Raw genomic sequence first — 10,875 nt, forward strand, 5'->3', positions numbered from 1 at the left:
CAAGTTAGCAAGCCCCATTCAAGTATAGAAACCAATAAGACAAAAAATAAGCACTAAGAAGCACATTCTTGGCAAAATTTATCTTAGGCGTAAGATACAGATGGGTGCAAGTCATGCAATTTTGTGCCAGAGTGAATGATTAGAAGTGTATGGGTTGTTCGTGATATGTATGGATTTGGATAGGTTTTGGACACTTGTGTAAGAATTGTGCACAAATATGTATCCGCTTTACCGCTTTCAGAGCTTTTGGTGATTGATAGGGTTATACTATTCCAACCTTGATGAAACTTGTCAGTGTGCTTTATTTGACCCTTGTAGACATATCTATGTCATTAAACTGCAAGTCAGGCCTTCCCTATAACAATTTTATCTTATGCACGCATAAGATAAGTTTAACTAATTTGGGCAGGTTTTGTGCTTCTAGCACCCTGATTGGTTGTGGGGGTAGAACCTTGATGTCACATGAAGTTGGGTTCTGAATTGATAGGCTAAAAATCAATTTTTGGTGTACTTGACTTTATTTGATGCGATAATTGCATTTGAGAGTAATTATGAATGAAATGAGTGTACCAGTGTGATGCGGGCTCTGTGATGGATATGGGAATCATGCCAGGTGAATGTGTGTGCAAAATGTGCTTCCATCCTAATACATTATCTTCGGTGCACCTAAGATAATTTTTACAAATTAATGCAATTTAGGCCCTAATCTTGTCCCATATAGCCTTTACTAGGTTAATTAGGTAGGTTGAAGCCCTTGGTTGTGTTTCTTGCACTTGGTGTCCTCGATTAGGTTGATAGTTCCTTTTGGAGGCAAGCTTGACTTGGAGTATTTAGTCATTACCTGTCTGCCCACTGAAGGTTGGTAAGGCTCCATTGTAAGGTATAGAGTGCCCCCTTTGAATTTGTGGTTAAACGGATCAATATTTTTCATTGTGGTGCAAAATGTTGCTTTGCGGTAAGGATATGGTCATCCTGCTGTTCACTGATGATTGACCTTCATTGCACGCCTAGCTCTGCAAAAATCCCGAAAATGATAGCCCCAATAGGTCTGTGAAATTTGGTCCCCATCTGGGTCTTCTATCTTCGGCGCGCTTAAGATACTAGGTCATTTTTTCTGGGACTTTTTGCAACTTTGACCCTAGCATTGTGTTGCCCTACTACTGAAGAGCCTCTGGTTAACTTTTGGTGCAATTTGGAGGTCTGGTGTGGTCGATGTTAGTGGTTCTGATCTCGAAAGTTCCCAGATTGATTTGTGTATATGTGCCTCCTATTGCTCGTGTGGTTGACAATGTGATATCCAAGATGCTTCTAAACATAGTTAGGAACTTAGCCCTCATGGCTGAAGTGAGTAAGAGCCGGCAAATAGGGCGTAGGGGAGAGTGGAAGGTCGCCGAAATCCACAACTCAGATCTCTCCCTCTACAGTTTAGAATGCAAATGAGAGGAAATAAGGCTTAAGGAACTATACATACTTGGATTTTTGTGACACCCCCTATCCAATGCCTACTTGGTGAGTCTAATAGGCCTTACAATGTACTCTCGCATCAAAAATCTCTAAAAATTGACATCCCTGGACCTTTTTGTCGCATTCTACTCTAGATGACTAGTGAGTTGAAGTGGCCGCCGAGTTTTTGATCAGACTTGCTTCAAAATTTTTTTGGCCATTCCATTGAGCTTCGAGATTTAACGTTTGAAGTCGAAATCCAATTCTGACATTCGTGCTCATTCTTTTATATTTTCTTGGCTTTTATTAGGTTTTATTTGCAAAAAAAAGGAAAATTTACCTAAATGCTAAAGAAATTCCATTCTATATGCAAAAATAGCTAAAACATTTCTAAATTTATTATTTGGCCATATTTTTGTGGATTACTCCATTTTTATAATGATTTTGGCCAGAAAACACACAATATAAGTAAAAATTGCTCTATTTATGGCTTTTGTTATTTGGATTCTACATGTGATTTCAAACTTGTACAATGAGTTTCACAAAGTTTGGACAATTCATCAATGTTTTTATCACTATTTTTGATCCCATGGCTTGATTTTCCAGTTTTCTTGGTGTTTGCACCCTTACATAGCTCCAAATTTGATGAAACTTGCTTTTCATGAGTTGTCTTATGGTTTAATTAGACTCTGTGAGTTGAAATTTTGTTATAATATCCCCTCTGGAGAGTTTTCTATCTTCAGCGCACTTAAGATACAATTGTTCCAGATTTACACATTTTTAATCTTTTTCTTTACAGATTACTTTTCCCACAAGTTTTAGGATTTATTCACACCCCGGTTTCAAGTTTTAGCTTGATTTGGGTTTTACATGTGAATTTTTTCAAAAGTCTGTGTTTTTTTTTCCAATTTTGGGCTTGACCTAGTGTTTCAGTGATCCAGATGTTTCCAAAATCAAGAGGAGTAGTCTAATCAAGTTGGTCAGCCACCTTGCATGTTCAATTGTACCATGTCAATCTCAGAAATCCTCTGTCTATCTTTGGTGCACCTTAGATAGATCTGACTATTTTTGTGGTTTTCTCAGTGCACCTCAAATCAGATGCAATCCTGATGGTTTTCTACTTACCCTACTCCTACTGATCATGAAAAAACAGTACAAAAGGTAAAAATTTTAACCTTCAGTATGAAATCTCTACTTCCTACTTAAGTGATGCCCTTACCGACCACTAGCTTGTCTTAAGGACCCTCTACCTATCTTCCTACTAAACTAAAGCTCCCGAGGTCCTTACCGAGTATCCCTACTCTCAAGCACCTCTCAGCCGTAATAAAGTAAAAAAAGGTGTTACTCTAGCCAAAACTGGAGGAAGTGATGGAAATTTAAGTAAATACTTTGGGTTTTTCTCTAGTCCTCGTCCCCGACAATGGCACCAAAATGTTCGCCAGATGCCAAGCCTCACCATATCAATGCTAGCAAAGCGAGAACCACAAATATTAAAATTGTCAATCCGTGGGACGTAGCTGACCTGACTAGTGCTTGGAGGCTACAAGAGATAGCTAATCTCTCAAAAAACCCAAGACTAAGACGTTCCTACCTATATCAGTCTCAAATAGGTGTCAGATATCAAACACTATTTCCTTACCGCAAGCTTGTTCTGATGATTTGGTATAGCTATGAGTCTCCGAATGCAACGAAACTTTATGCCTAGCATGAGCACAGTATCCTTAACACTCCTGTGTACTCAAATGTCATTTCTGACACTTGAAAAAAATCGTCCCTAAGATAACAACCTATTTCAGGTTCGTCGATTTCGGACTCTGAAGCACTCTATAGTTTCCTCTAAGCATGCTCTACCTATTCCTAAGGTCAAAAACCAGTTCTAGTGCGCGTATGCTGCATAGGGAGCAAAATCAGCTCGTAGACAACAGTACTAAAATCACACTTTCATCGGGAGAAACTTGGTGGTGCATTTGATGATTGTATGTTAGAAGTATGGACACCAACAAGAGCCTCAAAAATTCACAGTCTGGACCTAATACAAACAAGAGACCACCACAGAACCAAGAGAATTTCGGACTTGGGAATCCAATCTTTACAAGAAATGGACAACCCAATAGACCAGCTCATTCAGGAGGAAATCAAAAGCCTCACGGAGGAACCCAAGCCAATAGAACTCAGAATGCTTGAGGTCGAGGAAATCCATCAATTGTTCGTGTCCATGCAACTACTGCAAATGAAGGAGAAAATGAAGAACTTTTGGTGCCTTTTGGACTTGCTAATGCTCCAATATTATTTAATACTGTGGAAACCAAAATATCTCTATGACAAGATGAAAATTGAATAATGGAATAATCGAGTTAGCTTACATTTGTAATGGAAATGGCCTATGAACTTTGAGAATAACGGAATTAAGAGAATTAGAGTGAGCATTTTCATGAGACTACTTTGAGAACATAGAGGGTGAACTTATTTAGCGGTAGCAACATAACCATTATACTTAATTAATTTGGCATGAACAATACTTTTTCACAAGAGAGAGTTAGAGAACTTACGACAATTGAGGACCGGATTTATGTGGAGCCAATCCCCCCTCCAATAGGCTTTTGTATTATAGATTCTCCCATCAAGAGAGACTTGGTACAATACAATCTTTGTGTTTCTTGTGACTTAGGTGATGCAATGAAGATGGAAAGCTTCATGCACACAAGCATAAAAGCATTAACCATCCCCGGTCACAGTCCCAAGGCCTCAAACACCTTCAATGGTGGAGAGAGCTAGCGGGGAATGAGGGTAGGGAAGAGGAAGAAGAAACATTAATAGGAGAAAGAAATAGCTCCTCACTTATCATCACTCTTCTTGCTTAGCATAGCATAATAGCATAGTAATGAAGATGGAGAAGATGGCAAGCTTAAGCATTGAAGCGTGGCTCTTGGTTGGATTTGCATTCCATAGCCAAGAGTGTTGGTGTAGGCTCAAACTTCTCAAAAATCTTGGAGAAGGGGATGGAGCTCTTGCACTTTGCACTTCACACAATGAGAGTGTGTGTGTGGGAGAGTATACCCCCCAAGCTAGCCCCTAGTTTCCTTGGTCGACCCCCCCTTGTAGCTCAAGAGAGAATTTGATTGGACCCCTATAAGCTTAGCCAATCATCACATGCTTTAGTTAAATCAAGCAACCATGCTAGCCTTGGGACAAGTGTCCCCCTTTCCCCTTTGAGAGAGAGGACTTGATAAATACATAAATAATTAATTAGATTAGCTAAATTATCATTGGACCCCTTGAGAGGCCAACCAATAGGCTTTATGCACACCATGAGGGCAACATGGAGAGGAACTTGACAAGTGTCCTTGTTGCTTCTTTAGACCAAGCTTGCCTTGTGTCAGGGTGTGTGTATTCTCTCACATGCTCCTACAATGAGGGCTCGCCCCCACTTGAGTAGGGATCTTGTTGACTTTTGGGAACACCTTAAATCCCTTAAGCACCATAGTCATGGAGCACCTTAGCACCTTAGTCATTGAGCACCTCAAGCACCTTAATTAGCAAACACACCAAGCACCTCAGGCACCTTAGTCAGCAGCACGACAAGCACCTAAACCTTCAACCGGGTTCCCACCTCAAACATAGCCCTAGCTTTGACTAAGGTCAAAGGACTTTTAACAATAACTTTTGGAGGTATTTAATGAAGCTAACCCTAAGGTCTTTAAGCTCCATTAGCTAGCCTTGCTCTTTGACATACCATCTCTCATTTGGACCCTTTAACCTTGGCCCCGTGTTGAGATAGATCCATAAGCACATGTCTATATTATAACGCTTGTTCCCATTTATTCTCCCACGTTAAATGATCAATTTAATATGAGAAAATCATTTGGGTTGGTTCGATATTAGATTTTATGACTTTACCTCTCTCTTGAAATAATAGTCGTCCTCAACTATGAGGTAGAAGAGATAAAGCCTTAGTCATTAGTCGATATTCCCATGTACTCAACCTCACAACTAGAAGTAGCCACAGTAGGTTGCTTCTTACTCAACCATGATATAAATGAACTGTAAAGCATGAAACAAAAACCACTTGTGGACACTCGCGTGTCAAAACAATGAGCCCAATTTGAGTCCGAAAAAGCATGTAAGTCTGGAGGCAATGATCCCGGCTTGGGATAAAACAAGCCAAGATGTAAAGTGCCACTCAAGTAGCAAAAAATCCTCTTGGCAGGCTACCAATGCTTAGACCCTGGGCTATGCTTAAATTTGCTGACTTGCGAGACTGCAAACTGAATATCCAGCCTTGTGTTGCATACATAAATGAGGCATCCAACAATAGTTTGGTAAAGAGTGATATCTGCAGGATCACCACATAATGAAGACTCAATTTGAAACCTGTTTCCATGGGAGTGGCAATAGGTTTGCAATCCTCAAGTCCAAACTTACATAGCAATATCTCTATGTAACTTTTCTAACACAAGGCAATACCACCATTGCACTGCTTAAATTGTATACCCAAGTAATGATGTAATAGCCCCAAATCTTTCATCTTGAAAGTAGCATTCAAATCAGCCTTAAATTCAGCAATATGTCTCTCATTTGGTCCAGTGACCAGCAAATCATCTACATAAAGAACCACAATGAGAAGTACATCACCCCCATGCTTTACATACAATGTGCTTTCTATTGAAAGCCTCATTTGACCAAATGAGTGTGAGACTTCTCATACCAAGCATGAGGAGATTGCTTCAACCCATAAAAAGCTTTGTTACATTTGCACACCTTATCCTCTTGTCCTTCCTTGAAAAAACTGCGAGGCTGCTTTACATAAACTTCCTCAAATATGTCACCATTCAAGAAAGCAGTAACAATGTCTGACTGATGTACGTCCCAACCAAAATGAGCTTCCAATGCACATAGAAAATGCACGGTAGGCATATGACAAGTGGGAGCAAAAGTCTCTTCATAATCTATGCCTTTTTGCGGTGCATAACCCTTTGCAACAAGTTCATCCTTATAGAAATCAATCTCACCATCCGGCTTGTATTTCAACTTGTAAAGCCACTTTGTACCTATGGCCTTTTTTCCAAGAGGCAAATCACATAAAGTCCATGTGTCATTTTCTATAAGTGCATCATGTTCTGATTGCATGGCAGCCATCCAATTTTTTTAATTTTGTGCTTCATCAAAAGACAGAGGTTCCTCACCATCATGTAAGCTAGACATAGCCAAAGCATAACAATCTGATGCATAAGATGTATGGCGAGAACGTGAACAAGTATGACTAGACAAAGGTGCATCCAATTTACTGTCACGCAAAGTATGCACCAGCTGTTTAGGTATACCTCTAGCCGGGTCATTCTCAGCCCTTTCCTCATCAAATACATCATGTACATATGCATCAGTAATAGACCGATCTGCAACATTTTTAGAAACCCCCGTACGCTGTACATTTGCCTCATTGGAATTTACATTCGTACTTTCACCACTGAAAAGAGGCAACAAAGTGTCATAAATGTCCTCTGAGCTGACATTACTATCTTTAGTACATGACAACAAGGGCTAAATAGAGTCTTCCACAAACAGAACATCCCTTGAGACCAAGATACACTTTGTTTGTGTATGATACGACATGTAACCTTTGCTTTCAGCACTATAACCAACAAAATTACATTTGACAGCCTTATCATCCTATTTTTTGCGCTATGTTTGTGGCACCAAAGCATATGCCAAACAACCAAAAACACGCATGTGCTCAATAGAAGGTTTTCTATCATGACATGCTTCATATGGAGTAATAGACCGCAAAGCTTTTGTAGGACACCTGTTTAGTACATAAGTGGCACACATGATGGCCTCAAGCCAAAAAGAATGTGGCAAAACTTGACTTTTGACCATACATCATGCCATTTCTGTAAGGGACCTGTTTTTTCCCTCAGCAACACCATTTTGCTGAGGTGTATAAGGCATTGTACATTGGTGTTTTATCCCATGACTAGCCAGAAATGCATTAAATTCATGATATACTCCCCCCCTCGATCTGAACGGAGGGTGCCCATAGTACCTTTCGGTACATTTTCATCCATAGCCAAAAATTGTTTGAAGCAATTAAATACTTCAGACTTCGCTTTAAGCGGAAATACCCATGCTTGCCCGGAGAAACCATCAATGAAAGTAACGAAGTAAAGGTAATTGCCCGAGGACGGAGTTTGCATGGGCCCACAAACATCACTATGCACAAGTTGCAACATGCATGTGGCTCTAACTGAACCATCGACCGTGCATCTTACCCAAAATACAGCCTTCACAAACATGTTTGAGAGGTGCTTCAAGAGGCGGCAAAGAAGCAACCATATCAGATTTCTGCAAACGCAGCAAACTGGCAAAATTTAGACAACCAAAATGTGCATGCCAAAGTTTTGTATTTGTAATAGCCTTTGAATCCACAATTGCATTTGCAAAAGTCCGCCCACACTTGTCATACAATGTGAAATTATACAGCCCACGACATAACTACCAGATGGAACAATTTCATCACGAAAGCTGAGATCATGTACAGTACATCTGTCATCCACAAATTTGACCACAAGACCAAGTCTAGCAAGTGCACATACAAATACAGACAAAACATTCTTCTTGATCCCAGGTACATAAAGTGCATCAACAAGTGTGAAAGAACTATCATTTGCAGTAGTAAGCACAATCTTTCCAAATCCTTGAACCGGATAAGAGGCATTGTTGGCACAAGTAACTGAATTCCAGTGAGGGATAGACTCAAGAGAGGTGAACAAATCACGATGTGAGATAATGTGCTTTGTAGCACCACTCTAAAAATACCACACATGTGAATGTGCAACAACTGACATGCATGCATCATGGACAACAAGATTATAGGTACACTTTGCACTAAAAGCCCATTTTACATCAACATCAGTATCACAATCTCCTTTCACAGAAGACTCAACAATAACTGCATCTGTAGTGGATCCAACATTTGCAGTGGAGCCACCCTCTTTCTTCTTAGCCTCTTTGGTCTTCAACTTAGGACACTGCTGGATCAAGTGATCATTAGCTTTACAATAATGGCAACACATCTTCTTTTTGCCCTTATCACCATAATTTTGAGACAAATGTCTGCCAGTAGAAGCATTAGGAACATGTGATTTTCCACTTGCAGAAGAACCATAAGAAGTGTCTGCATTGCTGTTACCACCCTTTCTTTGAGCAACAATAAAAGCCTGTTCAACTGCACGCTGTCTATCCTGTTTTTTCTTGAAAGTGACTCTTGCAATAGCAACGTGCACAATGCATCAAACTTGACAACTTCAGGATTTTCTTGGGTCATAAGTCTCCAAGTACTAGCAAAAGTCTGGTAAGAGTCTGGCAAGGCATCAAGAATAGTCTGCACAAGGGAACTGTCTGGAATGACTTCACCTGCAGAAATAAGTTGCTCATTGATATCCTTGACACTAGCAAGGAAAGTGTCCATATCATCGAGTATAGGAATGGAGAGAGCTTTTGGAGGGAGCTTTCGTGGGAGATTTTTATGGAAAATGGATCAGCTAGGAAATTTATTAAAAAGGCTCTCTCTATGAGCTTTGTCCTAGATTCCCTAATCTTATGCAAAAAGCTCCCTTTGCTAAATGTTGGTTGATGTCGCAGGCCTCCACCCAAAATTATGACGCCACATTAGAAGACACTACTATAGGGTGATGGTTGGGTTGTTGGAGGTCTTAATAATGTGCTTGCCACAAGCTATAGTACATATGAAGACAAGTGTATAAGTCTCATATGCGAGAACATTAAATGACTTCTAATTCCACAAAATTAGCATATGATTCTTCACCTTGGAATACAATAGAATTAAAATATGAGCATCAAAGTAAATGGTGTTGTACATATCTTCTCTGATGCAACATTTGGTCCATTGTACAGGTTAGCCAAAGACAATGCATGTTTGCATGTTTCAATTATTAAAGGATACAATGCACGCAATAGGGGAGGGGTAGAGATGTACTTAACATTTCAAGAGAGAAAATCACACCTCAATTGGCATGCAGTAGGTGTGAGTGTCAGCAAGATTCTTCATGCTCCATTTGCAATTCTTTTTTTTTAGCAATTTCTCTAATATCAATTCTAGACAATGACCTAGGGTAAGGTCATATATCACTGCTTTACTGCTATCTAGCTAGAGTAGTCGATTACTATTCCGTGATGTTCTACCTTCATCATTAAGGTTAATAGCAATTCAAAGGCATAAAAGAGCAGCGATCTAAGGGTGGGTGCCCGCCGTGTAGAGCAATGCTTGAGAGTAGATAGATTGAAAGAGTAGGAGAGAGAGACAGATGCACTAACCTCAAATACCATACCATTAAAACATCATAGCATGTCAAAAACTTACCTTTAAACTCCTATTAACTTACCTATTTTCTCTCTCGTGCTAGCTAAGACAATGCTAGAAACGGTTTTTCAAGAACGCAAATCATTAAACAAAAAAACCCTAAACAATAAGATTTCTTTCACTCTCTCTCTCTCTCTCTCTCTCTCTCTCTCTCTCTCTCATGTGCAAGACCAAATGGATGCTAGCTCTCAGTAAAGGATTCAAAATTCCTACATGAAGTGTAATTAGGCTGCTTTGTCCTATAGTATCACATGCACTCTCATCTGGTTGCGACTCTAGCTTTGATAAATTTGCAAGGCTAGTATTCAATGTATGGTCAAGCCGAAGGAGCCGGTATCCAATATCAACAGCTCCTAGTGCTACGATAATCACTTTCACCTGCTCACATAAAGAGCCAATCCGAGTGCAAACTTCCCATCCTCTGCTCGATTGACTACATTGGTGCCAACCTTGATGATGATGTGCTTGCAGCTCTCCACAAAGGAGAAATGAGAATCCATGGAAGGCATGCCTGCATGAGAAGAAGAAGCGCTCTCTCTCTCTCTCTCTCTCTCTCTCTACCTCTCTTCCTCTCTCTATCTCTCTCTCATGCTCACACTCATGGTGAGCGCTAGCGCTCAGGTCTAGATGGCCATAATCAAAGCATGCATTACAGGTGCTGCAAATTCAAGCATGGAAGTCGAGAATAGGCTTTCACAAGCAAGTCAGGAATAGGCCTTTACTTTTTCTATCTCAATGTGGGTGCTAGCGCCAAGTAAAATAGGCAGAGATGCAAACCGATGAACATTACAATATTTACAACATGTGCTAATTAAACAATGATACCAAGTGTGGTAGATTGGTTATGCCATTTCCCTCTTGAATAACAGGTCTTGAGTTCAACTCTCCTCGTCAGATAGATCTTTAAGGTCTCTTGGGATAGTTTCCTATGATGTTAAAATTCTCTTCTTCTTCTTCTTCTTCTTCTTCTAGCATTAAACTTTGTTGTCTTTCACTTTCTCTATCTCAGTGTGGGTGCTAGCGCCAAGTGAATTAGTCAAAGAAGCAACTTATGA

This window comes from Adiantum capillus-veneris, unplaced genomic scaffold (genome assembly GCF_014529385.1).
Source record: "Adiantum capillus-veneris isolate H3 unplaced genomic scaffold, ASM1452938v2 Hic_scaffold_291, whole genome shotgun sequence".
Classification (NCBI taxonomy): Eukaryota; Viridiplantae; Streptophyta; class Polypodiopsida; order Polypodiales; family Pteridaceae; genus Adiantum; species Adiantum capillus-veneris.